This window comes from Canis lupus, chromosome 5, assembly GCF_003254725.2.
Source record: "Canis lupus dingo isolate Sandy chromosome 5, ASM325472v2, whole genome shotgun sequence".
In the NCBI taxonomy this organism is placed as follows: domain Eukaryota; kingdom Metazoa; phylum Chordata; class Mammalia; order Carnivora; family Canidae; genus Canis; species Canis lupus.
In genome coordinates, this window is record NC_064247.1 from 39,478,762 (window position 1) to 39,486,147 (window position 7,386).

At 46.2% G+C, this 7,386-nt stretch overlaps 1 non-coding gene across 1 annotated transcript; it reads left to right on the top strand.

Annotated features, from left to right (window-relative positions):
- The first annotated feature begins 269 nt into the window (after positions 1-269).
- TRNAW-CCA (transfer RNA tryptophan (anticodon CCA)) lies at positions 270-341 on the top strand. The gene has a single exon. It is a non-coding gene; the product is annotated as a tRNA-Trp (tRNA).
- The last annotated feature ends 7,045 nt before the right edge of the window (positions 342-7,386 follow it).

Here is a 7,386-nt window from a genome sequence, read left to right on the forward strand (position 1 = left end):
CCGAGCGCCCCCGGCTCCCCGACCCCGGCGTCCTCGGGCCGCTCCGGCGGCGCCCGGCCTGGAGCCCGCCCGGCGCCCGCGTCCCGCAGGTGTTGGCGGCGGCGCGGGGGGCAGCGGCCCTGCGGCGGGAGCCCCGGGCCTCGGGGGCGCAGCCCCGCCTCCCCGCCCCGCCCCGCGGCTCACGCGCGCAGCGCCGGAGCGAGGCCAGGACGCGGCGGGGATGCAGGATGGAAGAGTCTTAAAAGATCAAAAGTCGCCCTGGGCCCAGTGACCTCGTGGCGCAATGGTAGCGCGTCTGACTCCAGATCAGAAGGTTGCGTGTTCAAGTCACGTCGGGGTCACGGTCCCCCGTTTTCTCTCCCCCCAAAGGGAAGGGAAGGTTGAGGTCGTTCCTGGCCTCGCCCCGGCGAGGGCGCCTGGGCCGCGTCCCGCTCCGACCCTTGCGGCAAACGAGCCGGAGAGAGCGGAGCTGCGGGGACCCGCGCTGTCGTTTTCGTAGCCGGCGGCGCCGACTTGGGGAGCACCAGGGGGCGCTGCTTGCAGCCTGGGCGCCTGCGTGGGGCTCCCACCCCCTCGCCGCGACCGGGGCCCTGCCCACCTACCCGGCAGCTCGCCCACCCCGCAGTGGGTCGCAAAACTGGCCGCCAGAGGAGCGGTTTCTAAAACCGCCTGCGTGGCCCAGCGGTTGAGCGTCTGCCTTCGGCCCAGGGCGGGGTCCCGGGTCCTGGGACCCAGGCCCACGTCGGGCTCCCCGCAGGGACGCTGCTTCTCTTCTCCCTCTGCCCGTGTTGTGTCTCTGCCTCTCAGGAGTAAATAAATAAAATCTTTGAAGCAAAAAAGTAAAATAAATAAATAAGTTGCATTGCTCACGGCCTTAAAGCAGTGAAGGAGAACCAGTTTATAAGCCCAGGAATGGAGGAAACTGAAATAGTTATAAAAGTTTATTTTTCACTCAAGCACTTTAGAAAAGTTTTCCGGTGTATTTTTCAATCTTGCTTCGGTTCTTTTGGTTCTAGACTTTTTCCAGGACTGCTATGTACCCTTCCATATGGTGGATAATTACCACCAAGTGGATGGATAATTATGCTTCTCTGTACCCTGCATCTATAATCTCTCAAATTGTTTCCTGTGTTTTCCCATTTTCCCTGCATTTGGGGGCATGTTCTCAAGTTTGTCCATCATGTGGGATTCCGTTGTCTAGGACTTCAGTCCTGCTCTTTAAATAGAGGGCATGGCAGGGGCACCTGGGTTGGCACCGAGGGCTTAGCGTCTGCCTTTGGCTCAGGTCGTGGTCCCAGGGTCCTGGGATCAAGCCCCACATCAGGCTCCCTGCTCAGTGGAGAGTCTGCTTCTCCCTCTCCCCCTGCTTATAGTCTCTGGCTATCTCTGTCTATTTCTCTCTCTCTCTCTCTCTCTCTCAAATAAATAGAATCTTTTTTAAAAAAGTTTAAATAGAGGTCATCATAAATCCTGCCACTGGCATCTTTTTAGTTCCCCTTGTATTTTCCTCTCTTTCAAATGCAGCCACTTGCTCCATAAAGCTCTTCACGCCTCATTTCAAAGAGGCTATGTCTTGGAGGATGCCTCATACTACTTTTCTGGAAAAAAAAAAAAATCTGAACCCTTTGATCATTTTCAGTGGTATGTTTTTCTTCTGCCAGAATGCTTCTCTCTTCCTGGTTCTGCAGAATTCAAAACAAAACAAAATCAAAAACAAATGAAACTTGCTTTTACCTCTTCCTCATCTGAAATTCGACTCAGCGAGTCCGCTGGGAATGGGGGTAGCCTGGTCCTGCTCTCCAGGCACTGGTGGTCAAATCCTTTCTCTGATTAGCCAGACAGGTTGGGGGCATAGCTCTCACCTCCATTTCCAGAGTTTAGAAGCAATGACATTTTCTCCCCATTTCCTATGTGGTCCGGTCCCTTGCTGTTGTGAGCCGATGCACAACCATGAAATCAGTACTCAACACTAGAGATCCCACATTTCAGTGTGAGTTCCAACTTGAATGTCTGAAATGGATCTTACTTCCTTGGCTAGGACAGAAAACACCTCTCTAGTCACTTAAATCTTCTATAATTAACGCTTTGGGGTTATTTATTTATTTATTTATTTAAAGATTTTTATTTATTCATGAGAGACACACAGAGAGAGAAAGAGAGAGAGGGGGGGAGGCAGAGACACTGGCAGAGGGAGAAGCAGGCTCCATGCAGGGAGCCCGACGTGGGACTCAATGCCGGGTCTCCAGGATCAGGCCCTTGGCTGAATGCAGCACTAAACCGCTGAGCCACCCGGGCTGCCCAGATTTTATTTATTTATTCACGTGAAACGGATGGGAGACTTGATCTGCCAGGACCCGGGGATCACGACCTGAGCCAAAGGCAGATGCTCAACCACTGAGCCACCCAGGCGTCCCTCCTATAATATTTTTTTCCTTTTTTAAAAATTTGTTTATGAGAGACACACAGAGAGAGAGAGAGAGAGAGAGGCAGAGACACAGGCAGAGGGAGAAGCAGGCTCCCCACAGGGAATCCGATCAGGGACTCCAGGGACTCCAGGATCACACCCTGAGCCAAACGCAGATGGCTCAACCGCTGTGCCACCCAGGGATCGTGTCCCTCCTATAATTAACATTTTAATGTAATGTCAAACAAAGCTTGGAAATCCCTTACATTCTTCCACCTTTCAAAAATTTCACAAAGAATCTATTGTGAGGTGTGACAGCCTAAAAATTAGTCCTGTGCAAACTTTATTAATCTTTAAATTTTAATAATGTCCTTTGAGTTTATGTGACTTAATAAAATTCTCTTTTCGTATATTCATAAACCAGATTTTTAAAGTTCTCCCTGTGAGATAATATTTTACCATTACAATCTCCTTATCTTTATTTTCAATTATCAGTTTGAACCCTCAGCTCCTTTATTTCAGATAAATAAGCACTTGTTCTTCCCACGCTGAAGAAACAAAGTCAGCATACCTTTTTAGAGAAACCAAGACGAGTATTTTTTTGTCCTGGGCAAAGTTTCATCACTTTGAAAGAAAAGTAATGGAATGGTAGAAAGGCAAAGTTAGGGTAATTGCCTTATAGTTAGTTTCAAAGGTTTGTCCCACCTGAGCCAATGTATCAGATTTTATATATATATATATATTTTTAAATTCTTATTGATTAATCTGTTCTAGTAATTGATTTGCATGTTCCTGCTCCACACCAAACTGGTGGTATTGCTTTGTTTTAAAAGGAAAGTAGATGGGTGCCTGGGTGGCTCAGCGGTTGAGCATCTGCCTTGGCTCAGATCATGATCCAGGTTCTGAGATCAAGTCCCGCATCAGGCTCCCTGCAGGGAGCCTGCTTCTCCCTCTGCCTGGGTCTCTGCCTCTCTGGGCCTCTCATGGGTAAATAAAATATTAAAAAAAAATTTTTTTAAGGAAAATAAAAGTTAAAGATGGCAGAGCTCTGCACACAGCACTTGATACAATTTGTGATCTCATTGTCGCCCCCCTCCCCCCCCCCCCCCCCCCCGCCCCAGGGTGCTTCCTTAGCTCCAGGCAGCCTAGGACTCCAGACTGCTTCTCATGCCAAAGAGATGTTCTCCTGATAGAACCTGAGCCAACTGCTTTTTATCTCCAAGGAATTTGGACTGGAATCAAATGGAGCCCAGTGTTTGTGTTGGAGAGCATTAAACAAATACAAGTATGAGATGAAATCGGAAAGTGACTTTGTTTCTTATCAACTCTTAAAATAGGTATGGTTTGCTGCTTCTCCTTCTCATGGAGGAGGGAGCTGAAGGGGGTGGGTGGGAGGAGACAGGGACAGTTCCTAGGACTTTTCCTGGTCGCTTTTTGATGAGAGATGCTCCCCAGGCTGTGATCACAACATCCATCCTGTGTAATAGTCAAGTCTCTGAACATGAGCTCAAGTCGAGGCTCTCCTTTCCTCCTGCCCTTATCCTGCTACCTCCCTACCCACAACTTGCTAACTGTGTCTCTGATCCCTTCAGAGTCAGAGCAGGGGAGGAGGAGACACAAAGGGGCAGAAAAGTCTTCGTGGTAGGCAGTATCATCAGTACGGGATCATCCTACTCTTGAGGACTCATGGGATGTTGAGAGATTCCCCACACACACACCTCAGCACCGAGGATCCTTCTGCATTTCCCTTAGCCCTGATGGATATATGTTTATTTCAGCTGGGTGCTCTGTGTTGAATCAAGATCTAGGATTGTCTCTGTGGAAAAACACCTTGATATCTCTCCATTGCCAGATGGTTATTTTGCAATGTATGACTTTTTACACCTTAATATACAGGACGATAGTGGTACACTTATAAAGTTCTAAATTTAAATTTTGGCTTGTTTTCCCCTGCTTCATTGAGGTATCATTGACAAATCATTTAGCCAAGTTTTTTTGTTTTTTTTTTAAGATCCTTTAAAAAAAAAAGATTTTATTTATTCATGAAAGACACACAGAGAGAGAGGCAGAGACGCAGGCAGAGGGAGAAGCAGGCTCCTCGCAGGAAGCCCAACATGGGACTCAATCCTGGGACTCCAGGATCGCGCCCTGGGCCAAAGGCAGGTGCTAAACCACTGAGCCACCCAGGGATCCCCTTTTTTAAAGATCTTTTTTTTTTTAATTTTTTATTTATTTACGATAGTCACACAGAGAGAGAGAGAGGCAGAGACACAGGCAGAGGGAGGAGCAGGCTCCATGCACCGGGAGCCCGACATGGGATTCGATCCCGAGTCTCCAGGATCGCGCCCTGGGCCAAAGACAGGCGCTAAACCGCTGCGCCACCCAGGGATCCCCTTTAAAGATCTTTTTTTATTTGTTCATGAGAGACATAGGGAGAGAGGCAGAGACAAAAGCAGGCTCCCTGTGGGGAGCCCGATGTGAGATCCAATCCCAGGACCCTGGGATCAGGACCTGAGCCAAAGACAGACGCTCAACCACTGAGCCACCCAGGTGCCCCTAGCCAAGTTTTTAACAGCAATTTTAGTTAAATGCTTGGCGATGTTATTCAGCAATTTCATGACATGAATAACCATAAAATTTAAATAAAATTAACATAAACAGGCATACCTTGGAGATGTTGCGGGTTTTGTTCTAGACCACAGCAGCAAAATGAGTCAAATTATTTTTTTGGTTTCCCAGTGCAAATAAAAGTTTTATTATTATTATATTGTAGCCTTTTAAGTGTGCAATAGCATTGTCTTTAAAAACAATATATAATAATAGTATTATCTATACAATCTTGTTTTTGACTCTTACTGATGTAATAAAAATTACATATAATTCTAAAAAATAAAATAAAATAAGTAAAAACAATGTACATACCTTAATTTAAAACTACTTTATTGCTAAAAAATGCTAACCATCATCTGAGCAAGTCATAACCACTGACTGCAGATCACCATAACAAACAATAATGAAAAAGTTTGAAATATTGCAAGAATTACCAGAAAGTGACACTGAGACCCAAAATGAGCAAATGCCGTTGGAAAAGTGATGTTGTTAAATGTGCTTTGGTGTGGGGTTGCCACAAACCTTCAATTTGTGAAAAAAACACAGTATCACGAAGTGCAATGAAATGAAATATGCCTATAGTGGTATTTCCATCACTGTTTTGTTTCATTTTCCTTGGTTTATAAGGATTTTAAAGTTTGAAATGGCATTTAGTAAATCAACACTTTATTAAGTACTAAGGTTTGGCTTCTTCTTCTTTTTTTTTTTTTTAAAGATTTTATTTATTTATTCATGAGAGACACACAGAGAAGAGAGAGAGGCAGAGACACAGACCGAGGGAGAAGCAGGCTCCATGCAGGGAGCCCAACGGGACTTGATCCTTGGTCTCCAGGATCACGCCCTGGGCTGAAGGTGGCGCTAAACCACTGAGCCACCCAAGCTGCCCAGCTGAGCCACCTGGGCTGCCCTGGCTTCTTCTTTTTTAAAGTATCTCTACTCCTTTCAATTTGGTTTTGCCTGGTGTAATCATCCCCTCTGTACCCCAAATTTCTCTTGGGATATCTGGAGGCACTCTGCTATAGAGATAGGGTGCCTGAGATGGGCAGGACCATGTAACTCTGAGTTTGTTCCTTGCATGCAGTGAGTTCACTGTGGTCCCGATGTTTCTAGATTCTGGTATATTAACTACCAACCCTGACCCCTGTCAGTGTCTGGGTCTGTAGATCAGAAACACCAGGCCAAGGGTGCCTGGCTGATTCAGCCAACCATGTGTGTAACTCTTGATCTCAGGATTGTGAGTTTGAGCCCCACACTTGATGTAGAAATTACTTAAAAATAAATTCTAAAAAAAGAAAAGACCAGACCAGGCCAACAGGTGCACTACATTCACAGACCTGGCTAAGAGGATGGAACCAGGGCCCTCACATGCATTTTTGGTACCTGTGGGAATGGCTCGGCAGTCTGCAATGCTAGATGCTGATTTAAAGTTTACGGTGCAACAGTTCTCAGCACATTTTATTGAGTTTGTTCTGTGGAGTGTTAAGAGTGAAGAAAACTCAAAAACATTTTAGATGCCTTGAAGGATTGAGCAAATGGGTAGTGGGATGTTTTTGGGAGCCAGGACTGTCACTGAGAAGAACGGATTTTCCAAAGATTCCAAAGTTGGAATAAACGAAGGCAAGAAAAGACTCTAAGGTACAGAACATTTAAAAGGATTTGTATGGGGGCACCTGGGTGGCTCAGTTGGTTAAACGTCTGCCTTCAGCTCAGGTCATAGGCTCAGATCATAATCTCAGGATCCTGGGATGGAGCTCCACATTGGGCTCTCTGCTGAGCGGGGGGGTCTGCTTCTCTCTTTCCCTCTGTCCCTCCCCCCACTCATGCTCACTCACTCTCTCTCAAATAAATAAATATTTTTTAAAAAGCATTTGTATGACTCTTATGTTAAAGAGGTATACAGACATATGTATTCATGTACATCTGTGCAGATCTAAAAAATGTACAGTGTGCAGATACATGTGCACATCTATGCACATCATCTACACAAACAGGTATATGCATATATGCATGAATATTTGTATACATGTGTCTGTACATGCATGTGTATATATTTCCTAGCTCTGCTCACTGTAGAGGATGACACACAAACACACCCCAGTGGCAATGAGCACACCTAGTGACCAGATTGTGGTCTGTAATAGTTCTCACTAATAAGTCAAGGGTCTTAGTTAGCTCAAGGTGCCAGCAGGCTCAAGTCTTCTGGTGTAGACTGTCTTCCTGGCTTTCTGACAACTGCTTTCCTCTTGTGTCCTCACATGGCCTTTCCTCTGTGAGAGAAAGATCTACTGTCTGTTCCTCCTCTTACAAGGACATCTCAAGGACACCCTTAGGACCTCATTACCTCCTTAAAAATCGTCTCACTGGGGTTAGGG